Source organism: Molossus molossus, unplaced genomic scaffold, assembly GCF_014108415.1.
Source record: "Molossus molossus isolate mMolMol1 unplaced genomic scaffold, mMolMol1.p scaffold_m16_p_4, whole genome shotgun sequence".
Classification (NCBI taxonomy): domain Eukaryota; kingdom Metazoa; phylum Chordata; class Mammalia; order Chiroptera; family Molossidae; genus Molossus; species Molossus molossus.
Genome location: NW_023425377.1, coordinates 126,598,156 through 126,624,150, shown reverse-complemented (window position 1 = coordinate 126,624,150; position 25,995 = coordinate 126,598,156). Strand labels below are relative to the sequence as shown.

Below are 25,995 nucleotides of genomic sequence, written 5' to 3'. Positions count from 1 at the left end.
ACATGACAGGTAGATACATGACAGGTGATGGATAGATGACAGATAGATGACAGGTGACGGACGACAGGTGATGGATACATGACAGGTGACGGATGACAGGTGATGGATAGATGACAGGTAGATAGATGACAGGTGACAGACGACAGGTGACGGACGATCGAGGGCCGCTCACGGGACTAACTGCAGAACCTCCCGCAGGGACGGCGGAGGAGGACGAGGGCGACGACCGGCTGCTGCGCTCGGCGGCCGCCTTCTGGTGGTTCCCGCACATGTGGAGCCACATGCAGCCGCACCTCTTCCACAACGAGCCGGCGCTGGTGGAGCAGATGGCCCTCAACAAGGGGTTCGCACTGGTGAGTGTGCCCCGTGCACTCAGTGCACCGCCCCCTGGTGACGGAAAGGCCCCCACGTCCAGGGCCCTGTGGAGGCTTCGCGCACCGGCGCAGGGTGAACAGGTGTCCCTGTGGGGTCCTCGGCGTGAGGGCTCATGGTCAAGAGGACTTCACAGGACACTGGCCAGGCTGTGACGTGACATCGGGTCAGAGCTCATGACCCGGGGCTGCCCGGTCACACAACAGGTCTCCCACCCAGCGACCTGTGCCCGGACCTGGCGCCCACCGCGCAGACTGAGGCCCCAGCTCAGAGCAGCGGTCACGGAGCGGCCCGGAACCCCCGTGGCAGTGGGACTATGGAAATGAGAGCGGCCCTGTGGGCGTCGGGAGGGGCTGAGGAGGGGCTGAGGAGGGGCAAGGGGCAGACGTGGGCGGGCCCGAGGCGCAAGGGCCGATGGACCAACAGCGGGCACGGAGGAAAAGCCCTCGCGGACATGGCAGGGGTGGCGCGGGCGGGACACGCACAGGGGGCGCCCAGCAGGCGGGAGCGTGCCCGGCCCAGGCGGCGGGTGCAGACTGACGGCCACAGGGGCAGGCGCTGTGCAGAGCCGGCTTGATCTCTGCTTCCCTGACGGGCACACGCGGATGAGTCCGGACAGGCGGCTGCGGTGTGCCCAGCGCCCGCCCTCCCTGGCGGGGGCCCGCCCTGTGCAGCCCCGGATCCTGCCAGCTCTCGGAGGTGCTCACGTGTCTGTAGAATAAAGCATCAAGGCAGCAGAAACGACCACTTGACAGGCAACTCAAATGTAATGTTTTGACGACGTATTTTTTCCTTATTGGCAAACCCCAAAACTGATACGGCAATGTTCCTAGGGGTTATGCCGTTAAATCCCACAGCGTCAAGTCGTGTTTCTGGGCAAACCCCACTCATGACAGACGCAGCTCTGGGCGCATAGATGGGACACGGGAGGCTGGTTGATGGGGACACCCTGAATCACAGCCACCACCTTCTCAGACAGAGCTAGAGCTCCTGACCCCGTCTCCAGAAATGACAGACGTGTAGGAGAAGGTGTCCCCCGGCGTCGTGGTTCCTGCGCCCTGAGGGATCGCTGTGTCTGCACACACCGACCCCGACACACCCCTACCCTGTGGTTGTGAGTCTGTGGCAACGCGAGCAGTGCCCCGGCCCCTGGACAGGGGACTGTCACAGCTGACGAGAACTGACAGGTGCCCACGCCCGGGAAAGGCGGTCTGCGTGGGCTCCTGTGGCGGAGACACGGGCCACCTACTCACACGGGAAAGGTGAGCACCTGTCGACACAGGGGTCTTTTCCTGGAGGACATGGCACAAGGGCTGGGGCGGCACCAGGAGCCCACGCTTGTCTTTGGGTCCAGTCTCCCCTGAGAGCAGCTCCCAGCTCCAGGGTGCGGGCACCTTGGCACTGTGTCCGAGAGGCCAGCGCGATGCCTTTGTGCCCACAGGCTGAACACTTGGACAGTGTTCACCGGCTCCCGTGAGGGCAGCCACCTCCCCAGCATGTGAACAGGAGCGGGGACCCGCGTGGAGTGGGTAGCCCGGCACACTCCATCACCAGGACGGAAAGCCCTCTCCGGCGGCCCGCAGCTCTGTCCCGGGCTCACGCTGTCCTGGGCTAATGTCGCCACGTGAGTCAGCAGAGGGTGCGCGTCACCTCAGATCGTGCGGGAGGAGAGAACGGGGTGTGTGGAAGGACAGCATGCAGACCAAAGAAGGGACCCGTGACAATACCCTGCGGAGTCGGGAGGGAGGCCTCTGCGTTCGCTGTCTGTGGTCGTCCGGGTAGCGTCCAAAAATAAGGCGTGTATCAAGGCTGATGGAAGACAACCACTCACAGTTGTACCCCTGAAAACAGCGAGTTATCTGGAATAACAGTACCCCCCCCCCCCGTGACTTGGATGAGGGACTCAACACGCACAAACGCCATGTCATCTGCAAACCGAGGGGCAGCCTGGGAAGCCACCTCGGAAGCCCAGACGTGCACTGAAGGGCGCGCATTTCTTTAGAATTCCCAGCCGGAAAGCATCGTGAATGAGGATAATTCAAAATCGAAACGCGGTCCCCTCCAGCCTCCTCGCTCAAGGTCCACGCAGAGGGCGGGTCTTAGAAGGGCCACTCCTCCCTGCAGGCGGGCACCCCGCTCACGGTGCTGGTGGGGGACGGGCATGAGGGGTCCTCGGACTCGAGGCCCCACGCACTCCTTGGGCCGAGTCCAGCAGGGCTGGCTGCCTCTCTGTCAGGAGAGGACAGACTGACCAGAGACTGCACCGGGACCCGTGCTGGCCCGGCCGCGACAAACAGGAGAGAACACGCGTGGAAAGCATCCAGGCACAGCCACGAGCACGCCACGCACACGCGGCCGACGGCGGCTGCTGTCACAACCCGAATCATCACACTACCACCTCAGGGTGGCCGGGCTCCCGGCGCGCTTAGAGTGACAGGTGAGAGGGACAGAAGCCCTCCCTGTCGGAAGCGGCTTTGTTTGGAACAGCCTTTGGTTCGTGGGAGCCCCGCCCATGTTCTAAGCACGTTTCCCACAGAGGCAGCAGGGTTTCCACGCCGCCCACCTCGACGAGGCAACAGGACGGAGCGAGGGCTTTTGTTTTCAGGCACTCGGACTAGAGTCCACGCTCACAGCACCCGAGCCGGAGGTGTGCACGCCCACACGGTGGAGGAGGAAACGGAAGTCAGCCGCGCGGCCGCTAGTGACGATCAGGTGCACCAGCTGCGGCGTGAAGGCCAGAAATCCAGGCCTCCTCAGGGCCCCTGCCCCAGCCCCAGGTGGACATCTGCACGGTTCCTCCGACGGGTGCCCCTGACACGCGGGAACTGGGAACCGTGGTGGACCGCGGGTGGCACCTGTGTCCTGAGGTTCCTGCAGGCTCCCCCAGGCAGGCAGCTCGTACCTGTTGGGACAGGAGACGGACAGCTGGGTCTGAGACACCTTCCGGGTGGCTGAAGCGCACTCATCATCACCCACACCGAGCGACTCTGGGTCCACACAGACGGCTGGAGGAAGCCCTCCCCCGCGTTGGCTCCCTGGACGGAACCGGGCCAGCCCTGCATCTCCACGTGGGCACAGCCTCCCCGGGCCAGCCCTGCATTTCCGCGTGGGCACAGCCTCCCCGGGCCAGCCCTGCATCTCCGCGTGGGCACAGCCTCCCCGGGCCAGCCCTGCATCTCCGCGTGGGCACAGCCTCCCCGGGCCAGCCCTGCATCTCCGCGTGGGCACAGCCTCCCCGGGCCAGCCCTGCATCTCCGCGTGGGCACAGCCTCCCCGGGCCAGCCCTGCATCTCCGCGTGGGCACAGCCTCCCCGGGCCAGCCCTGCATCTCCGCGTGGGCACAGCCTCCCCGGGCCAGCCCTGCATCTCCGCGTGGGCACAGCCTCCCCGGGCTAGCCCTGCATCTCCGCGTGGGCACAGCCTCCCCGGGCCAGCCCTGCATCTCCGTGTGGGCACAGCCTCCCAGGGCCAGCCCTGCATCTCCACGTGGGCACAGCCTCCCGGGGCCAGCCCTGCATCTCCGCGTGGGCACAGCCTCCCCGGGCCAGCCCTGCATCTCTGCGTGGGCACAGCCTCCCGGGCCAGCCCTGCATCTCCGTGTGGGCACAGCCTCCCCGGGCCAGCCCTGCATCTCCGCGTGGGCACAGCCTCCCCGGGCCAGCCCTGCATCTGCGCGTGGGCACAGCCTCCCCGGGCCAGCCCTGCATCTCCGCGTGGGCACAGCCTCCCCGGGCCAGCCCTGCATCTCCGCGTGGGCACAGCCTACCCCGGACCAGCCCTGCATCTCCGTGTGGGCACAGCCTCCCCGGGCCAGCCCTGCATCTCCGCGTGGGCACAGCCTCCCCGGGCCAGCCCTGCATCTCCACGTGGGCACAGCCTCCCCGGGCCAGCCTTGCATCTCCACGTGGGCACAGCCTCCCCGGGCCAGCCCTGCATCTCCACGTGGGCACAGCCTCCCCGGGCCAGCCCTGCATCTCCGCGTGGGCACAGCCTCCCCGGGCCAGCCCTGCATCTCCGCGTGGGCACAGCCTCCTTCTCCCCGCCAGCTCGGGGCCCTGAGTGAGAAAACGGACACGAGGGTCCCCAGAGAAGGGGCTGAAAGAAGCGGCTGCCATGGGAGTGGGGGGTGTTCCAACAAGACGGGAGGTGACGGACGAAACTCCGCCTTCAGCGGAGTGACCGCGTTCGAGGAAGTTGAAATACCTGTTCCGCTAAAAAGAGAGAGACGATGATGTCCGACCCCTGGCCTGGGGCCTCCATCACCTTCCACAGCCAAACACCAGCCGCTTCCACCAACTCAGCAGACACGGGACCTGCCACCCTCCTGCGCAGCGCGGACACCGCCCCCCGGGGCACCGCCGTCCGTGTTCACTCAGCCCTGGCAGCGCCGTCTGGCAGCTCGTTGCAGGGGGTCAGGCACGTCCCTCCAGCTCGTGTGCGTTTGACAGTCACAACCGCAGGAAATGCAGCCTGCAGGGGGGTCGGACAACAGCGTCAGTTCTCAGATCGGCCGCTAGGGGACCACAGGGACATTTCCGCGGGGTGTGCTGAAGGCTGCCGTTCCCAGGCTAGGACATCAAGTGCCGGCCGACCCACAGCGCGGCGTGAGACATTTCGTGTCCAGCTTTCAAAACTGGACACGATGCCACCAGAAAGGTGGAGTCGTGCCTTGTGTCGAAACCTTCCAAAATCGTCAGCATACGTCCTCTGTGTGGAAGGACTGGATCTAAATCTCAGCAAGTCACGGTAGTTTAATTGTTCATGGTGAGATAATCAGCAGAAATGTTCATCGTGGACTTCACTGCAGTATTGGTGGCGCCTCACACGGTGGACGACGTTGAGACGAGTGCTCGCGGGATGACGACCAGCCCCCAGCACGCAAACCCGAGCCCAGGACCGTGCTCTGGGGTAACATGGTTGCTCTGCTCCCCAGGGTGCCCTCGCCCCCCCTTCCCCACTCCTGCAGAGCCTGCGGGTTTTCATGAGCTGAAACGTCTCTTGCCACTTATGCAACTTTTTAGTTTGGTGAGCACATTAACTTTTCCAATATGGAAACAGAGATTATAGTATCAAAATGTAATTTAAAATATATTGAAAGACTTGCTGGCTCCGGGAATATATGATCGCCGTTTAATTGGTGTGCTCGGCAGCCAGGGGATGAATGAATGCTACTGTCTCTTCCTCCGTGAGGCACTTTATAAAAAGGCACACTTATATAAAAAAAAAAAAAAAAAAAAGGCCCTGGCCGGTTTGGCTCAGCGGTTAGAGCATCGGGCTGCGGTCCAGAGAGACCCGGGTTCGGTTCCCGCTAAGGGCACATATCACAGTTGCAGTTTGTCCCCGGCCCTGGTTGGGTCGCGCAGGTGGCAGCCACTCGATGTGTCCCTTTCACATCGATGTTTCTCTCTCGCTCTCTTCCTCTCTCTCCCTCCCACGCTATCTGAACAAAAAATGAAAAAATGTCCTCGGGTGAGGATAAAAAAATAAAGGCACACTCGGTGTTCGGGGTATCGGCACCGGGAGCAAAGCGATTCCAGCCAGGAAGCAGGGGCGTCACTGCAGGAGGAACCCGGCAGACAGCGAGACCACACCGGCGGGGCAGCCGATGCGGGGCCGTCCGCACTGTCTTCATAAAGAGGACGCGGAGGACCTCGGGAGGGCCAGAAGACTCGGGAATGGACACGCAGGACTTGTATTCAACTTGAAAGGACCTCAGGCCGTGCCAGCTGCTATAGCATTGAAACGTCCATGCTACTGCCCTGACCCCACGCCCCAGACCCTCCCCGGGACGTCCATCCCCTTCCAACTGCTCAGCAGCTCGGGGGCCCAGCTCAGGGCTCCAGCATCCGGCTCCACGGCTCGGACCCCGACGGGTCAGTGCCACGGCACGAAGGCTGAGGAATATTGGGAGTATCTCCCCCAAACACCATCAGCCAGCCTCATGACGGAGAAGGGACAGGAAGTCAGTCAAGAAGAGGGACTGCGATCCGAGTCCCCCAGGTGGAGGTCTCCCACTCTGAACGTGCGTGTAACGGAACAGCGATTGCCCCTCACTGTTTGCTAGATGGAAGTGGGAATAAATATTTCTTCCGGAACTCAGGTTTTATCATCACTGTCTTAAAAGGTAGGCTTTATTATGGTCCAGGTGCGGGGAGGCCCACAGAGGAGGGGACAACGCCCTGGAGCCGATAGCAGTTCCCCGAGCAGAGGCTCACCAGGCCACGCAGGGGCCACGGCCAGCTCTCGAGTCGGCTGGCACACGAAGGGCAAGAAGGAAACGTGGGCAAGAGACTTTCCCGTGTTTCCTGCAGGAACCGCAGGGCAGGGCAGGCAGGGTGGCTGCTGGGATCAGTGCAGGGGGCTCCAGCTGGAGGGGCTGTTTCCAGCGGTCTGGCACCTGGCCCTGCAGCCAACAGGGAGGGCGTGGCCTGGGAGAGCCCAGGAGAGGGCGGGGCCCCGGAGGCACTGGAAGGCGCTGGCCCGCGTGGGAGGATCAAGCTCTCGGCAGGTGTGTGTGCACAGCATCTGCGTTGTCACCAAGCCATTGGTCACGTCGAACAGGCTCAGAAGCGACCATCTCAACGACCCTAAGTCGTGCTCTTAACAATCTGCACGATCTACTTTCTAAATTACCTTGAGATGTGCTCTTCCAAGCCTGGAAAACACTGACATAGTTGAGTGTACTGTAGTTTATAATTTACTCATCTTTCCATCTACGTTTAGGTTTATGCCCTCCTGAGTATTTTGGAAACTCTGTGGTCTCTGACAGAGAATGAGGAAGTAGCGGAGAGATTGGGGGTTTCTGGGTTTTTCTCTATCCTGGTGAAGTATTTTAGACCCTGGCCCCAAACTGTGAACATGGGATAATGTTCCTTCTTTATTTCTCACTGATCTGAGTCATCAGTGAGCAATTTACGGGAAATAAAGACGTTCTGAGGACTGGCCTCCCTCCCATCCGTTTGACGCCATTTCTGCTTGTTTCGTTTCGCTAGTTGATTTTTGTCCTTGGTCAAACTCCGAAGCTAATGGAACTGGCACGTTTGCCTATCTGAGACTTGGCGTCCCACGAATACCGTTACTGGTTACTACAGAAACCTCAGGCTTGGAATCTTACTACTTCCATACACAGTTGTATTTGTAAACAAATGCAGAATATTAAAAGCTAACTTTCGACAAGGTTTTTCTTTCAGAGAGTTGTGTGTGATTGACGTGATGCCTTGTGTTTGTGTGCCGACCCCACACCCATTAACTGCCGGGTGGCTGTTATAAACACCAGAGACGTGTAACCGTTACACAAACGAAGATCAATATCTACTCTCCTGGTCTCTCGGGGACAGTCAACTCCGATTAAGACCGGTGCTACGCGCACACGAGGACGGCTGGTCTATAATCAGCCCACACTTCTTCAGGAAGATCAAGTGCGTTTGCGAGTACTTCGGGGAGCCGAGCCTGTCCTGGAATTGTCTCAGGCGTTGCGACCTCTCAAGGACCCCTGTACAAAACACATCGCTCCCAACTCTGGAACGAAACCCTCCCACGTCTCCGGCGTGTCTCCAGATCAGTTTATTTTCAATGATCTTGCTACAGCCTAAAAAACCTAAAGTCCACAAATTCTGTGTTTGCTGTTACATTTCTACAAACTCCTTCCTGTGTTGACTTGAAGACACTGTAGCAATTCAAAAGCACCAACGTCGCTGTGGGAGGGACAAGTGTTGGCGGCACTCTTTGGAGTGTCCGCAGCGAGGGGCACCTTCCTCGGTGTGTTTACTGGGGAGACGCTCAAGGGAGACAGGAGGACACTTGAAGTATTCTGAAGGGGGCTGTGAGCGGGGCACCGTGAGCTCTGTGCAGTGGAAATGTACTTGGAAGAAATCACATGCTATCAGGGAAGACGAGAGGGTCCCCCAAACCATCCTTCCTCAGAGGTTACGGGGAAAAGGAAGATCCAGCTGAGTCTGCCTCGCTGCGGGGACCCTCTCCGTGCTGCGGGGACCCTCTCCGTGCTGCGGGGACCCTCTCCGTGCTGCGGGGACCCTCTCCGTGCTGCGGGGACCCTCTCCGTGCTGCGGGGACCCTCTCCGTGCTGCTCCTGCACTGTTGGCTTAACTTGCATTTCTGGAATTTCTTTTTGTATTAAACGTACTGGGGCGACATTGGTGGATGGGGTCGTACAGGTGTCAGGTGTGGGTTCCCAACCCCAGCAGGCAAACACCTGGACATGACGAACACAGACCACACGTGAAACACTGAAAAAACTCCCACGGCCTCGCCCTGGCCAGTCTGGCTCTGTGGCAGGGAGTTGGCTCTCGGACCCCAGGGTCAAGGGCACGTACCTGGGTGGCAGGTTCAACCCCTGGCCCAGGTCAAGGTCGTGTGGGAGGCAACTAATTGATGTGTCTCTTTCACATCAATGTTCCCCCCCCCCCCCGCTTCCATCTCTCTAAAAATCAATGAAAAAATATCCTCAGGTGAGGATTCACAAAAAAAAAAAAAAAATTCCATGGCCAAACCTATAAAAATACTAACCAAATTTATATAAATATGCCAATCCCATTTTAGGAGGTTATTACTTCTTTAAATATATAGGAGAAAAATTATACATGTTGGTCTAAGACTAGACCATGGATGAAAAGAGTCCGTTTAGATTCAGTGTCTGAATATAACAACACTTCTAAAGCCACAGAGACGTCAGAGACACAGAATGTTGACGCCGAACCTCAGCGATGCCTAGACAGACACCCCTTTATTTCACAACCGAACAACCAAGAAAGGGCAGATTCCTATCCTAACGTCATCATTTCCTCCAGACCTGTCCTTCTGACCACACCGGACACGCATGCTTTCGCAGAGGAACAGGCCTTAACATGTACAGTGTCGGCACGCGTACCAAACCTCGGCCCTATCCTGAGACGGACCCCGAGCGCCTGGTGCTGACTCTCGACGCGGCGTTTCGCTCACGGGACACGCAGCACGCAAGTCAAAGACGAGGCTAAGCGACTTGATTTCTTCCGTGGCCAAAGCTGGCAAGGGGGAAAAGTGTTTGCACTGGTTCCCAATATTTGCGAGTATTCCAGAACGGGGAGCCGTCTCCGCCGGGGGGCCCCCTGGTCTCACCGGTGTCCTGAAGCCACGCCGAGCCCTGCGGGCGTTCGAGTCCACCCGAGCGCCTGTCAGCCCGTCTCACCAGGAGGAGACACGGAGTCATGGTGCCGCCCCGGCGCTGTGATGCCACCCTCGCTTCTTCCTTGAGCAAGCCGTCAGCTTGTCTGCGTTTCCTTACGTTTCTGGGATCAAAGTTCGCTCTGCCGTCGGGTCCCTCCTCACCGCACCCCTGTTCTTAAGCTGATTTAGATGAAAACGCCCTGACTTTTTCTACCACAGAGCGTGTGTCTGTAAATGATTTGTCGTTGGGGGAAAATTGCTTGAGCTGCCATTTCTTTAAACCAGCAAAGAAGCAATAGAAGCAATGCCCTGTTTTAGTTCCATTTTTAGGGACATCATGGATGTTTTAATAAAAATTGCACAAACGTGGTCATTTCCACAAAGATGCAATAAAACGGGAGCAGGAAATGTTGGCTTCTGGCCCCCAGGAGCCTGGGAATGGTCCCCGGCACCCCTAAACCAACTGTCTTCTCAGGGAGCACCTGGCCGCCCTCCTGGCCCTACAGAGGACCACACCAGGTGTCCGTGATGGCCATTCCCATGCAGATGACGTGGACAGTGGCTGGTGGACCCCAGACACCAGGGGAGCCGTCGGATGTGGGCGGAGGGTGCACAGGACAGAGGGCTCTGAGCGAGGCTGCGTGGGGGGAGCTGATGGACACCTAGGCGATGACATATCACCGCGACCGTTTCCCCGTGTCCGGGGTTCCACACACTGCCTCCCCCCGTTATCCCTCGGGCTGTGACACAGAGCCAGCCATTGGTAGAGTATCCACCACGCAGGGCACTGAGCGGCCTGGCCGCCTGTGTCTGTGTGAACTTGCCCTCCGTGTGGGGAGGGCAGGGTCCAGTCACAGGAGGCTCTGTGGGCTGACGAGGAGGAAAAATAAAATGTCGTTCAGACGGAAAAATGCCACCTGCCACCGAGGCCAGGGGTGTTCTCTTTATAAACGTCACGTTTCATCTCTTACACCAAAGAGACTGTATCGGGATCAACAGACCTTCTCAGATGAACACTCAGCCTTCAAAGGCGCCCCAAATCCCCCCAGCAGGGTCCAGATGTCACACAGGCTCACGCGCAGAGTTTACAGGAGCAAGTGAACAGAAGAAGTCATGTGTGTGTGTGTGTGCATGTCTGTGTGTGTGCGCCTATCTGTGTGTGCGCGTGTGTGTCTGTGTGTGTGCATGTGTGTGTCTGTCTGTATGTGTGTGTCTCTGTGTGTCTCTGTGTGTCTCTGTGTGTGCATGTATGTGTGGGGTGTGTGTGTCTGTGTGTGTGCATGTATGTGGGGGGAGTGTCTGTGTGTCTGTGTGTGCATGTATGTGGGGGGGTGTCTGTGTGTGCATGTATGTGTGGGGTGTGTGTGTGTCTGTGTGGGGGCTGGAAATGTCTCTCTAACCGGAAGTACAAAAGCTGGACCTCAGATGCACTTAGTCCAGACGGCTTGTCTCCCTCGTGCTGCGCCCTCACATGCACGCTAAGGTCTGGCCCCGCCCACAGCGCGGACACAAGCGCATGGGCAGCAGACGGGCGGACCGCTGCAGGCCTCCCAGAGCCTGGATGTCCTAACATTATGACTTTAACTTCTCCAAACGATTAGGTAATGATGGGTTTGAACCGACGTTTGATGATACGTTTGACCGTCGGGGTGAAACGAGGTTCGGGATACGCGCCCCCACGAACCCCGTCTGCTTGGTCCCGGGAGCACGGCATCCCCACGGACATGGGCTCCGCGGCGGCCCCGCACCACTCGGGCGTGTACCCGGTGCACAGGCAGCTGTACGCGGCCTGGAGGAAGGTCTGGGGCATCCAGGTCACCGGCACGGAGGAACCCGCACCTGAAACCCGCGTGGCGCCGGCGGGGCTCCGTGCACGGGAACGTCATGGTGAGCTGGGGGGGCACCCCTCCCCCGTCACAGCGGGACGGAGAAGCACAGAGGGGAGCGGCTGTTCCCAGCGCAGGGGAGGCGCCCAGCGGCAGGAGCCCCTGTCCTGTCCAAACCAAGGACGGTTCACTACAGCCCCTCCTTCTTCGAGTGCAGTTGACACTCCCCTGCCCCAGTGCCCTTGGGACGCAGAGGAAACGCCTCCTCTCCTGTGCTCCTACCCCAGCTCGGGCTCGGTGACCTGCCGTCACACGCCGACGGCCCTTGCTTGCCCCTGACCCTCGCAGACTGACAGCCCGGCTGACGGCACCGAGCCGTGTGCCAGGTCCGGCGCAGCCCGTGACAGACCACAGCGCAGCGCACACGAGAGGCCTCTGCCCGGCTCTCTCCGCTCTCTCTCGTGCTCTGTTCCGTTTTGGTTTTGTTTACACTGATGACCAAAGTATGTCGTCAAGACACGTCATCACCTCACACTCGGAGATGCGCCGGAGGACGGAACTGGCCCTGATGTTCCCCGAACCAGTCCAGCCTGGAGGCGAAGCGGGCACGGCCCCCGGCGTGGACGCACGGACCGGGCAGGACCGCGCCGGGCACGGCCGTGAGGCGCAGGCGCTGGCGGTCACACTGTGGGCAGACGTCCGGCCTCTAGAACAGCTGGGCTGACTTCCCAGGCAGTTTCCAGCGTCCGCAAAGCGACGGAACGGACAGTGAACAGCGTCTGACTTGGGTCGACGCCCATCCGGACAGACTCTTTCCTCGACAGAGACCGTTGTAGACGCTCGATGGGGACAGGACACCACGCTCACCCTGCTCTTGCTGACATGACCGCAAGGGGCCCGGGCTGCCAGCCTGTGACTGGGAGGGTTCACGGGGCCCGTCCCAGCCCATGAGAGACGCCCCTTCCTGCCACCTGCACACAGGCCCTGTTCGAGGCATGAGTCTCGCAGGTGGTGACGCCCTAACATCTCCCAGCAATCCTGCGGGACCCTCCGCGGGCTGGTGGGGTCTCGAGGGAGGGCCCCGAGGCAGAGGCGTCCATCGGGCTGGGGGTGGTGCAGAGCCCGGGCCCCTGGGAGACACTGCTGGGCTGAGCAGTGACTGTGCTCAGGACACACCCGTAGTGTGTGTGAGAGGAGGAAGCGCATTTTACAATCTGCTCACAGATCAGACTGCCGAGGCCCCACTGGAGCTCACCGTGTGCCTCTGCACCTGCTCGGGTCCTGAGACCCCCACACAACCCGAGCATCCCGCCGACCCCACTTCTCACTAGTCCCATCAACCATTCCTTCACAGCCTTTTCCTTCGCCCCTTTCTTCCCGGAGGCCTAATCCCTGCCTTGGCGTCCACGTGGGAACTGGGCTGGTTCCCACCTCCTGCCGCCACCGTCCTGCAACACTGACTCCTCCCGGCCTCCCAGCTGCGTCCACGGCCCTTCGCCTGCTCCCTGGGCCGAGAACCATGCCGACGAAGCGCCCGTCTCCGCCCCATGTTCTGCCGCTGACACTGGCCTCTCCAGCCATCGGGTCCGCAGCACATTGCTGTGTCCTGGCCGGTCACTCCCTCCCCTGGGAAGGACTCCCTGACACCCTCTCTCGACTCCTCGCTGTCCAGTCCCAGGCCGCACATGATTTACAGTAAAGCCGCCTGGGGCACATGGTGACCCTGACTCCGGCCACGCGGACCTTCCCCTGCCCCGACTTCCTGTGACACGTCTTCCAAGTCCACTGGACAGACGAGCCCCCGCATGCCAAGGTGCTGGGGCCCTAACCAGTCTCGGGCTCCCGTCCCATCCCACCAGCTACTGGGCGGGTTGTGCCTTCTTGCAGTGAGGCGCCTGCGGAAACCAGGGACCACCCTCACCCCGGTGGTTACGGGGGCTCTGGGAGAGCCAGAGACCTCGAAGCGGGACACCACAGATCCTGATGACCACCTCACTCGTCCTGACAGGGACGCCCCGGGCAGAGACTCCCTCGCATCCCGCTGGAAGCCCCGTGTTGGTCTTTACTGGGCTCTCCGTGGGCAGCAGCTCCAGGTTTGGGCCTCAGGTTAAGGATCTGGGTTTCGGGTCCCAGTGGCCGAGATCCATGTTCACTGTGACTTTCATAACTGTGTCCCAGGAACTGTCAGCAGCTGTGACTTCCCTGGTGCCCGTGGGTGTCTCCAACTTCGAGTTTGCCCCCGTCACCTGCCCGCCCCAGCTCCAGGGGGCGCTGCAGGGCAGATGCCCAACAGCCTCTGCTCCTCTCCGACACGCAGAGCAGCTCCGAGGAGCACGGGCCGTGTCCTGTGAGGGAGCAGGGCCGCGGGACAGGACCCTGACGCGCCCGTCACCTGGTCCGCTGAGCACCCGGGGCTCACGGGGCTCTTGTGCCTCAGCAGCTGAGGCCCCCCCAGGAGCCTGGGTCAAGCCTAGAACTTCCTCTTCCCCCGTCCAAACGCAAATGATTTCAGAAACAGACAAAACCAGACTTCTCTGCCCTCCCTCCACGTCCCGTGGAATCCCGGAGACGGCTCTCTCTCTGCATATTCCACACCGAGTCCTCCCAGTCACCCGGAATCGGGTCCTTTCGAAACCAGCCCGGGCTTGCACAGAGCTCAGAACAAGTGCTACCTGACGAGCAAAGGCGGTGACGCTCTCACGCCCAGACGCCTGCATCTCGCGAATCGCGAGGGGATAGTGAACCAGCGAGGACACCTTTGCCCTTGGTTCTTTCTGGCCGCTGACTGTGCATAACTTCATGAGGATGTGTGATGCTTTTATTTATTTATTTTTTTATCCTCACCTGAGGACATTTTTCCATTTTTTGTTCAGATAGAGTGGGGGAGGGGGGGAGAGAAACATAGACGTGAAGGGACACGTCGAGTGGTTGCCACCCGCACGACCAACCAGGGCCGGGGACAAACTGCAACCGAGGTACGTGCCCTTAGCGGGACCCGAACGGGTCTCTCTGGACCGCAGGCCGACGCTCTAACCGCTGAGCCAAACCGGCCAGGGCATGAGTGATGCTCTTAAACATAAACATTATCGGAGCCCGTCCTCTGCGGCAAAACCGAACTCCTTCCAACGACTTCAGCACGGTAAATGGTTTCTAAGAATATAACTTCTGCCCGTTTACCCATCTAAGGAAACGATATAAAGCTTCGACTTACACAGCCGTGTAAGACCCCTGACTGAGCTGAGAATGATGTTCTCCAAGAAAACTCTCCAAGGACTAGATCAAGGGTTGTTTTAATGCGCGTTAAAGTTGAGGACCAGAGCCGGGAGGTCTGTGCGGGGTTGCAGAGCGGCGTGTCCTGCACAGGGGATATTTTGCAGACACTCGCTGAGCCAAACGAGCTTTAAGAAGCAAGACAGAGAACACGCAGACTGGTCTGCTTGGGACCATGGCGGGGGCTGCCCGTGTGAGCGTCTGATGAGCTTGGATCTCGCCAACGTCGTCATTCACCTCCTGCTACTTCCGCGGGATAATGACAGACTCAGGCGGTGAAGAAATCTTGATGTAAAAGTCAGCAAATGGTCCTGGCAGGTTTGGCTCAGTGGTTAGAGTGTCAGCCCTTGGGCCCAAGAGTCTAGGGTTTGATTCCCAGTCAAAGGCACGTACCTGGGTTGCAGTTTAGATCCCCAGGAGGCAACCAATCAATGTGTCTCTCTCACATCAATGATTCTCTCTCGCCCTCTCGCCCTCCCTTCCACTCTCTCTAAAAAGTCAATGGAAAATATCCTCAGCCCTGGCCGGTTTGGCTCAGCAGTGAGAGCGTCGGCCTACGGGCCAGAGAGACAGAGAGACCCGGGTTCGGTTCCGCTAAGGGCACGTACCTCGGTTGCAGTTTGTCCCCGGCCCTGGTTGGGTTGTGCGGGGGACAGCCACTCGATGTGTCCCTTTCATGTTGATGTTTCCCTCTCTCTCCCCCCCTACTCTATCTGAACAAGAAATGAAAAAATGTCCTCAGGTGAGGATTAAATATATATATATATATATATATATATATATATATATATATACGTGTGTGTGTGTGTGTGTGTGTGTGTGTATATATATATATATCTCCTTAGGTGATTTTAGAGAGAGAAGAAGGGAGAGGGAGAGAAACATGGATGAGAGAGAACATGGATTGGCCACCTCCTGCACGCCCCCCACTGGGGATCAGGCCCACAAACTGGGTATGTGCCCTGAGGGGGAATCGAACCGGTGACCTCTTGGTTCAGGATCAATGCTCAACCCCTGAGCCACACTGGCTGGGCTAAAAAAAATATTAAAAAAAAAAAAATAGAGAGTCGGCGAGAGGCTGACCCCTGCACAGCTCTGCTCACGCTGGCGCTGTGACTGCGGGACATTCACCAGGAACAGTGGGGACTGGGAGAGTGTCCTCCCGCAAACACGTCATCCACGCAAGTGATAACCTCCACGTACGAAGGAAGGAGAGGAGACTTTCTACCAGCGACCTTCCGCCACTTTGTCTGTGACACTTGACGCGAACGGCTGGCCGGGAGCCCAGTCTCCTTCGCACCCCTGGACTGGCGGCCTCGGCCGGGGGTCTGGGCCCTTCCCGCCTGCGCAGGCCCGAGGACCCGCGTCTCGGCCGTTTGCTCTGATTCGGTGTCACTTCCTAAGCGTTGCGGTCAGGTGGCAGCTGCCTTGGTTGGCCGATGCCTGAGCGGCGTCTGGCAGAGGGGTGAGCGCTCGATGCTCAGTCCAGGGTCACAGAGCAGCGCCCACGGCTCGGCACGGCTCGGTCTCCTTCTCCTCGCTCTGTTCTACCGCCGAGGTGTGGGGGCGCGCCAGCCTCCGCCACGGAGCGCCGGCTCAGGGTCTAGGCAGGAAAGGGTCTATCGGTCACAGCCGGGCCTAGTTCTGAATCACGTCTCCGCTGGCCTCGGTGTCCTGCCGGGCTGGCGTCCCTTCCCCCCGACTGTGGACGGTTTTCCGCGCTCACTTAACAGCTGAACCACGGCGCCGGCTCCCAGGAGGGAACAAAGCTGAGTTTCGACACACGGACGGGCTGCGGCTACTTTCTCCTTCCTCACTGTCCTTCCTCCTCCAGGTCCTCCCGAGGCCGACCTGCGGGCTTTTCACCCCCACGATCTTCCGCAAGGGGGACCCGGGAGGCCCCGAGAGCTGGAGCATCCAGGGCGGCGAGCCGTTCTCCACCCTGGTCCTCGACCCGGTCAGTGCTCGGGCTCTCCGCCCGTGAAATGATGCGAACCCAACGGCCCCAGGTCGCAGGGCTGGCTCCGCCTGGGCTCCGGTGGCGGTCAGCCGGAGCGTCTGAAGTTCCCGCCGCTGACCCGTGGTGTCCGGGGGCGAGGTGGTCAGCTCGGTGTCCCGTGGGCCAGGGAGCAGCACGCCGGGGCCGAGGAAGGACGCCTCACCAGGCTCCCCTGAGGGTCCGCTCGGCACTCTCGCGCTCTTTGTAAAACGCCAACAACCCTCTTAGGAGGAATTCGGTGTTTGACAGACACTAGAAATGGAGGTTTGAAGGTGCCTGAGGCCACCGGAGTCCTCAGCGAAGGGGAGGTGACGCCAGGTGAGCCCCTCGGGGAACAGAACGGGGAGCCGCTCGCTGGGGGGACGCAGGACCGCCGAGCACCAGCGGGGTCGGCCCTCTGTCCCCGGTAGTGAGTCCGTGGGTCTGAGATCACCAGGTTCCGACCTGGCAAGGCCCGAACAGACCTCCACAGTCCAGAGTGTCCCTGCGCCTCGGGCTTGCGTCCCTAGGACAGGGCGCCGAATGCAGACCCAGCGTCACGGGAACCGGGAGGGAACATGAAAACCGGTGGTGCCCAGTGACGGGGGCGGGTCACTGTGCCGCTCAGATTGTTCCGAAGGTTTTAGAACGTGTGCCTTTGACACTTTGGCGATGGCATGAGATGCTATGTGCGAACAGGATGCCACGTTATATATGGAGCATCGTAATTCTGTTTAAAAAACTGTACATAAAAATGCTGAAAGGAAATGCATTGTTGGATGTTGAGAACTGGGGTTGTCCCCCCCCCCCCCCACCTTTCTGCTTTTCTGTGTTTTACAAGTTTTCCTTAATGAGTTGCCATCCCATATTTTAAAATTTATTTATTTAGTTTTTACAGATGTTTCTCCTCACCCCACACTGACACCTTCCTCCCAACCCCCTCCCCATCCTATATTTAATAAGGAGGGAAAACTACCATGACAGTTCTTATTAGCCAAGCAGGACCAAGCCAGTCTAACGAGGATTCATATTATATAAAATTTTTTTAACTTTCAAAAGTATTTGCTTAGCTTCCTGGAATGGGTCATCGGACACTGTCACAGTCACCACGTGAGCTGGTCTGCAAGGGTACTTAGTCCAGTTTCCCAGGAAGAAGGCCCCCCACCCCCACGGGATGGTTTGACTTGAGGTCTTTTGACTCTGCAGTGTTGGGGAAATGATAGACATTCAGTAGAAACCATACACACTCTCTTAAGACTAAGTATGCTGTCAGGGATCCACTCAACAATCCTCTTTGAGTATCTAACGCACCTCTTTCTTCGCATTTTAAAATGTGAGCACACTCCACCGGGCGGAAATGTACGCTCCTCGTATGTCCACCCCCGTGAGTCCGCCGTCCCCCTGGACGACCGCAGGGACTGGGCCAGAGCAGAAGGGCCCGGCGAGGGTGGGAGGGGGCAGAGGGGCTCCTGGCCGCCCGGCGTTTCACCCAGCACCTGGCAGTGCCACCTGTGTGTGCGTTACCTTACGGGGCCACCGGCACGCCTACACCACAGGTGAGGAGCCGGGCGCCAGCCCCAACGTTTGGCCAAGAGAAACAGAAGGCGAGAGAGAGGCCCTCATTCTGTCCTCTGTCGCGCGGTGGGCAGACGAGCCTCGTTCTCACACGGAAGCCAGCCGCACCCTCCGCCTGGCCTCCCACCCTGAGGACACACTGGGGACACACATCAGACTACGAGAGGAGGAGACACAGAACCTGGGCAGCCACCGGAGACACACTCACATGGGTAACCCCTCCTTCCGGCCAGAGAAGAAACTCCTGCGGCAACACACCCAGGACTCGGGAAGCACGGTCACCGACCCTGTGGAAGGAAGTCCTTCCCGGCAGGACTGCCACTTCGGGCCACGCCCAGGCCGTCCCTGCAGCCACCCGGTCCCCACCGCCCGCAGCCCGGGGCCGTGCCAGGCCTGAAGGTCCGCACAGGGCCCCTGGCTCTGTCCTGCGGGGCGCAGCACCGCCGAGCGGCTGTCGAGGGTTTTGTCCGTCTCGTGTCCCTAAGAACCCAGTGGAGACTTACAAACACCTGGGCTCCGCCGAGGGCCCTCAGAGTGGACGAGGCCCGGTCAGAACCTGTCTCCGCGCATCGAAGGAAAAGCTCCTTGGCCACTGCTCAGCGGCGGCGCGTGTGGAGCCGCTTGGAGATGCAGCCGAGGCGGAGAGGGCAGCGCCCTGCACGGCGCTCTGACCGAGGGCGGAGCTCGCATCGGGCTGACCTGTGTGGCTTCGCTCGCTCTGACCGAGGGCGGAGCTCGCATCGGGCTGACCTGTGTGGCTTCGCTCGCTCTGACCGAGGGCGGAGCTCGCATCGGGCTGACCTGTGTGGCTTCGCTCGCTCTGACCGAGGGCGGAGCTCGCATCGGGCTGACCTGTGTGGCTTCGCTCGCTCTGACCGAGGGCGGAGCTCGCATCGGGCTGACCTGTGTGGCTTCGCTCGCTCTGACCGAGGGCGAGCTCGCATCGGGCTGACCTGTGTGGCTTCGCTCGCTCTGACCGAGGGCGGAGCTCGCATCGGGCTGACCTGTGTGGCTTCGCTCGCTCTGACCGAGGGCGGAGCTCGCATCGGGCTGACCTGTGTGGCTTCGCTCGCTCTGACCGAGGGCGAGCTTGCATCGGGCTGACCTGTGTGGCTTCGCTCCGGGCTGCCGGTAACGGTGCTCAGGAGCCCAGCTCCGCTTCCGGCGGACAGACCCGCCGAGGCCCGGCCATATGTTGTTCTAAACTTGGTATGAAAATCATGTCAGTTCCCAGCTCCCAGAGCAGTCAGAGGAGGGAAAAGGAACTCAAGCTTTAAAAATATAGAAAGCATCTGTCTGCACAGGAAATGTGCAAATGATGCCTATTAGTATGTGCAAGAGGAATGAGGTCTCGTGGCCGTGTAGGCGGGAACGCACCGTCCTGTTCCAAGTGTACAGACACGGATGGGAAATTCAGACCCGCGGGCCACATGAGGAACCAGGCCTCCTCGTGCCGACCGCCAGGGCCGCCCGGCAGGACCGGGAGCGTCAGCAGCCCAGTGGCCCCCTGAGGTCCACACGCCTGTCGGACGCACCCCTGTGCTGAGCTCTGATCCCCCACAGCTCCCAGCACGGAGCCTGGGAGCCACGTCCCCAGACCTCTGAGCGCAGCACATTCTGGTGATTCACCCTCTGGACTCCCTGGGCCTAGGAGGGACCCTCTCCGCCCTCGTGCCCCCGGGGGGGGGTCCCCTCAGCTCGCTCAGGCCCCTGTGAGAATCACTCTCCTCGGCCTCCTCCCACCTGCTTCCCATGGTCACGGGAACCTGCCGTTTCCTCTGCCGTGATGACACGTGTCCCCTTCGCAAGCTGCCACGGCCCCCATGAGGGGAAGCGCTGAAGCCCATGCCCTGATGCCCGCTCCCTCACCTCAGACCGAGTGTCCTGCCCACGCCCCGGCCCATTCCCGGCTCGCCTGCCTCCCCGGAGGAAGGACCCTCCACGGCCCCGGCGTCCTCCCCCCAGTGCAGGCCAGGACCAGCCACTCAGCACCCCGAACCCTGAGACCAGACGTCGCTTCCTGCCCTTCATTTCCCAGCTGTCTTGTCCGGGGCTCACGCCTGCCACGCAGTGGTGCCCGTCAGCCAACAGGCGTCACCTCCTTCACCGCCTCCTCTGGTTCCGAGTGCCGTCACCCTCCGTCCTCTGCGTTACTAGGCGGAGCTTTGGGACAGTCTTTTCTCCCTCCTGTCACAAAGGGGGAGGATGGTTCTCCCTCCGTCTCTCCTGTCACAAAGGGGGAGGATGGTTTCCGGCTGAAAACCACACCCTGGGGGCATGAGCTCGGCGCTTCACGGGGGGGAAGGGGGGGGCAGCCGCTGTGACGACCTCAGGCGTCCCGCCCCTCGCTGCCCCGGAGGAGGCACGGACGGCTCGTCCTCGGCCTGGACCGGGTGGCGGGAGTGGACAGCCATCCTGAACCACAGCCTCTGGGAGAAGAGACTCCCACACACGTGGGCTGTTCGTGCACAGCGAGCGTCTGTCTGTCCCGTGGCTGAACCGCGAGGGTCAGCGGCTGGCAGCCGGCCTGCGCTTCCCCCCACATCGTGTCCTTCCTTAGCCCAAGTGCATCCCGGTGCAAATCCGCACCCTCCCCGGCAGTGTGGGGTGGGACCTGCGTCACGGGCTCCCGTAACGGGGTGCCACGGCCGGTCACGACTCTGGGACGTGTTACAGCATCCCCGGAATACAGCCTCTCCCATTTCATGACTCAAGTTTTCATTCTGGAATCTAAGTCTTGAAGGGAAAATTTGAAAACCTGTGCGCACACCTGTTGCTGCACATTTTGAGATGCTCCACGCGTGAATTGAACATTGTGAACTTGTTCGGGTGTTTCTTCTGAAACCACGGGGCGTAGGTCCCTCCGCGAAGCATCCGTAGCTGGGTGCTCAGACGGAGAGCCAGACGTTCTCGGGAGGAGAGGTGATCGTGGGCAAGCTCGCGTGCCGTCTGGCCTTCCAGTTGGGCCCTGAGGACATCGGCTCAGCCCCGCCGGCCCGGGAGAACTGGGCAGCGACGCCGGGACCAGCAGACGCGTGCGGCCAGCCCACTCTCTCCACGCGTGTACGCAGGCCCGAGCTGTGTGCTGCAGAACCGCAGTCAGTCATGTTCTCATGTTGTCCGGGTGGCCCTCTGTCGATGAACTGGTGGAGAAAGGCCGCTTTAAGAGACGCTTGTTGCCCTGGCCGGTTTGGCTCAGCGGTTAGAGCGTCCGCCTGCGGTCCGGAGAGACCCGGGTTCGGTTCCCGCTAAGGGCACGTACCTCGGTTGCAGTTTGTCCCCGGCCCCGGTTGGTTGTGCGGGTGGCAGCCACTCGATGTGTCCCTTCACGTCAATGTTTCTCTCTCTCTCTCTTCCTCTCTCTCCCTCCCACTCTGTCTGTACAAAAAATGGAAAAATGTCCTCGGATGAGGATTAAAAAAAAAAAAGAGAGACGCTTGTTAAGCCCCCAACATGAGTTCTGCACCGGAGAGAACTGGACAGAATCAGGAAGCCCATCGTCCATGACCCTTCCCTGTACACATCCTACGTTTTGCCGTCGGAGATATAAAACTAACATCTGAAAAAAGAGGAGACTGAGCCAAATAACATGTGATTTGGGACTGGGTCGCACGCTGTCAGCTTGCAGTTTGGGGAGGAGAACGTGGCTGCGAACTCGGTGGCGGGGGTGCTCTTGGGGGGGGTGAGCTGAACGTGGAAAATGGAAAACTGAGGAGACAGTGAAGCCCCTGAGCTGTGGCGACGGGAGGGGACTCAGGACAGAAGGAGGGGGTGGCCGAGGCGGGACTGTGCCATGGTACTTGCTTTAAAGAATCCAAAAATCACTTTTCTGCACTATTTTTCAAAAAGGGGGGTAAGTGTCTGTCTGACGGTGGCGGGGAAGGTCGGAAGCACAGAGACACTGAGGAACCCAGGCCGGAGGCTGCAGCCAGACACCCGTGGCCTGTGGGCTCCGTGCAGGTGCAGGGCCCTGAGGGGGGCCTGGCCGGGCTCATCTCAGCACCTCGCTCCTCGTCTGTGCGCCTCTCCTCTCTACATAAATTCCCGCCAAACTGGTGCGCCCAGAACCATTCAGCACCTTACTAATCACCTTATCACAGGGCCGTCGAAGGCACGTGGGTACAAAGAACATTTTCAGGGGTTTTGGATATTTCGAAACTTGATCGCAATTAGTCACTACATTTTGAAAACCTACCTGGGTTTTATTATTATTACTGCTATTATTCACAAAGTAAATATAGTTGTTTGGGATGTCAACCTTCCTCGCGTTAGGTCGAACTCAGCTTTACACGCAGACGCTGCTGATTGAAACGGTCCGCGCGAAGCTGGTCTTCTGGTCTACCTCAATTAACTCATTCACATGTGAGCCCAAGTCGGATTTCCTTGCGGGTTTGCTTGAAGGATGTTTTACAATGCTGTCGGGTTTATTTCGGTTACTTTAAACACCGACAGGTGGTTTAATTTCCTGTTTCTCTACACCTCCATTACGCCGTGAGAGAGTGTCTCAGAACGCAAGCAAAACAGTTTCTGCTAAGAAAACACAAAAACAGCCCTGGCCAGTTTGGCTCAGCGGTTAGAGCGTCGGCCTGCGGTCCCGAGAGACCCGGGTTCGGTTCCCGCTAAGGGCACGTACCTCAGTTGCAGTTTGTCCCCGGCCCTGGTTGGTCGTGCGGGTGGCCGCCACTCGATGTGTCCCTTTCACATCAATGTTTCTCTCTCTCTCTCTTCCTCTCTCTCCCTCCCACTCTACCTGAACAAAAAATGGAAAAATGTCCTCGGGTGAGAATGATAAAAAAAAAAAAAGAGAGAGACAAAGGTAGTCTAGCACCCAAAGTGGCCCAGGTGGGGTCACGTGGCACGAAACGCCGCGGCCGACCTGCAGGGGGCAGTGCCCCTCAGAGCCCCGGGTGAACTGCCCCCATCCACGGACTCGCGCTCCTGCTCCTGCCCATAGTCCAGCAGGAGGACCGTGAACACATCGAGACACCTCATCTCAGGAGTCCTCCCGAGACCATGCGAGACGCGGTGGAGACACAGAGGGGCCGCCGAGCCCTGGGAAAGGCCTGGACGGGAGAGAGGCAGGCGGTGTTAGGGTGGGAGAAACCACAAGTGCACATTCGGGGGCATCTGTGGGAGTAGACGGTGGAGAGGGGTGAAGATCGGGGGAAAGGCAGGGGCTACAGCACGGTGACCTCTGGAAACATCCGGTTCCTCGGCCTCCCCGCCACCCTCAGATGACACAGAGCAACTCTGCCGCCGCCTGCGTCTGCACCGGGACGGTTGGCTCCTCACCCCTGGCAGACGCCGCCCCGGCCCTGGAACCGCAGCCTCGGGGGCGGGGCCGGAAATGGAGCCAACACCCCATGTCGCTCTGGGGCGGGGCTTCCAGTGATCCGAGTGGTAAGCAGCTAGTTCGTCCTTTTGGTGACAACTACTTAACTAGGGTGGGCTTTTAGCAAAACTGTTGTGGAAACGCAACTGTAACTTGTCTTGATGTTCCTTCTCGTCGGATTCTGCACGTACAGCAGAGATCCTTCCTTTCGATACAGTCCGTCCTTTTAAAAGCAAACGAACAAACACGAAGACCCCATTCGAAGCACTCTTCGATTATAAAGCATCCTCTGCGGGGGAAGACTAATACCTACTTCTGGCCTGGTAACCTTCCCACCCTGCTTCTTGGTTTCCCTCTGTCCCGTGCAGAAACTGCTGCAGGTGAGGAATGATCAGAACTGAAGTGACGCGATAGTTGTCACAGGTCAGAACAGAGGTGAGGGGGGAGCACTGTCTGGAATCAAGCTCTGTCGGAACCGAAACAGTCTCGTGAGGGACCTGCTCTCACCCGGCCTGTTGCTTGTCTTGCGGATGAAATACAGACGCGGAGAGACTTCATGTTCACCAGAACACGTATAGTTTCCCTCGCACAGAGAGAATGTCGTGATTCGTCAAAAGAAAAAGAAAAGGTGACAAGGCAATGGAAGTGTTCTGTGTCCTGGCCCGTCACCCTCCCTCTGTGGGCTCGTACGTCTTTAGGAACAGACACGGCGAGTCCCGGGCTGCACCCCAAGTTCTGAGAGCGGCGAGAGGCGACATGCTGTCCCAGCCCTGACTCTGCTGGTGGCACCTTGCGTCTGGCAAAGGAGAGCCCCAGAGACAGAGCTGGAGCCCGGGACAGGGTGCGGGGCTGGAGGCCCGGGGCCCTTCTCCCACAGTGGTCCCTCGGCCCCTGCCCGGCAGGTTCAGTCCCAGGAAGAGCCGCTTCCTGTCCGCCCTGTCGCGTCACAGAAGCCACGCCGGCGTCCAGCGGCACGGCGTGGAGTGTTTTCTGCGTGTACGGAAATAGAAAGGGGGGTCAAATGTCTAGTTTCACAGAGCCACATGGTAACTTCCAGCTCCTCATGTTCTGTCCAATGCAGACATTGTTCAAGTGAAATATAGACACAGATTGATTGATAAATTTTTCATAAAAATAAAGCAAGAAATTTGAACTGCCGGCTAACGAGGTGTGTGTGTGTGTATGGTCGGGGTGCGACTGCAGTCGGCGGGAGGGCGAGGGACACACCGGCAGCGGGGGGCCTGCAGCGGGTCGCTGGGGTCCACCTTGAGCTCATCCCCTCTCTGGTGGGGGGTGTCCTTTTGCTACAGTTACCGAGCTCATCACAAATGTGGCAAAAAAAAGCCGATGAAAAAAGACGGCCTCTGACTGACAGTAGGAAAGAACATCAAATTTAAGTGCGAGTTTCTTTCATCTCTCCTCAGCCGACTTGTTTTAATACATTTTGAAGGTGATGAGGACAGGGGAACGTAAGAGAAATGAAGCTACTATTTAAAAAAAATCCAGAATTTTAAGTCTTGTGTGTTTTTTGTTGTTTGTTTTTTTTTAGAAGTACCCAAAATGGTAAAAATCTTACTTATCAAATTCTGCTGGTAGCTATTTTAAATCAGCCTCAAGGGACTTTGTGTGGAGGCTCTGAGGTTTCGCGCACGCTCGGCAGAGTGAACAGAAACAGTGAAGTTCTGGGTCACAGTGGGCCCCTTGCCGTGGGCCGCGGCAGGTCTGCTCCCCGGGATACGGGGTCTCAGTGCCTCCTTAGTCCCGTCGGTAAGTAACAGCATCTAAAGGTTCATCGCGCTCATTATATATCCCTCCCCTTCCCTCTGCCGCTGGGCGTCAGCACATTTTCTCGACTATTTATTTTCTCTCTTTTTTTTTTTATCCTCACCCGAGGACATTTTTCCATTTTTTGTTCAGGTAGAGTGGGAGGGAGAGAGAGGAACAGAGAGAGAGAAACATCGACGTGAAAGGGACACATCGAGTGGCTGCCACCCACACGACCAACCAGGGCCGGGGACAAACTGCAACCGAGGTACATGCCCTTAGCGGGAGCTGAACCCGGACCTCTCCAGACCTCAGGCCGATGCTCTAACCGCTGAGCCAAACCGGCCAGGGCTCTTTTCTCTCTTAATGAATGAACCTGTTCTATCTATGATGATGCTGATTATAATAACCATCATCACTAGTCGCTCACGTGGCACTGTGTGTTCGAAGGAAGCACTGTTATCACGGGGATTATTTTCATGACCTTTTCTGTGGCGGTGTGAACGCCACCGCGGTTTTCTCCGCCATTGGGGATCACGCCGGATTCCTCCCGACCGTCGACTCCAACCAGCAAAGGCGGCCGCTACACTTAGAAATGCCCGTTCTCCGTCGCAGACCAATTTAATCGAACCTACGGAATTCACACTTGTCGTGAATAGGATGGGGTGCTTGCTTTTCGTGCACGGGTACAACGGGGCAGCTGCTTCCGCGGGTGA

General features: G+C 59.1%; 1 pseudogene; it reads left to right on the top strand.

Moving 5' to 3' along the window:
* The first annotated feature begins 206 nt into the window (after positions 1 to 206).
* The window catches only part of LOC118615818, a 50,829-nt pseudogene continuing 25,040 nt past the window's right edge, over positions 207 to 25,995 (top strand).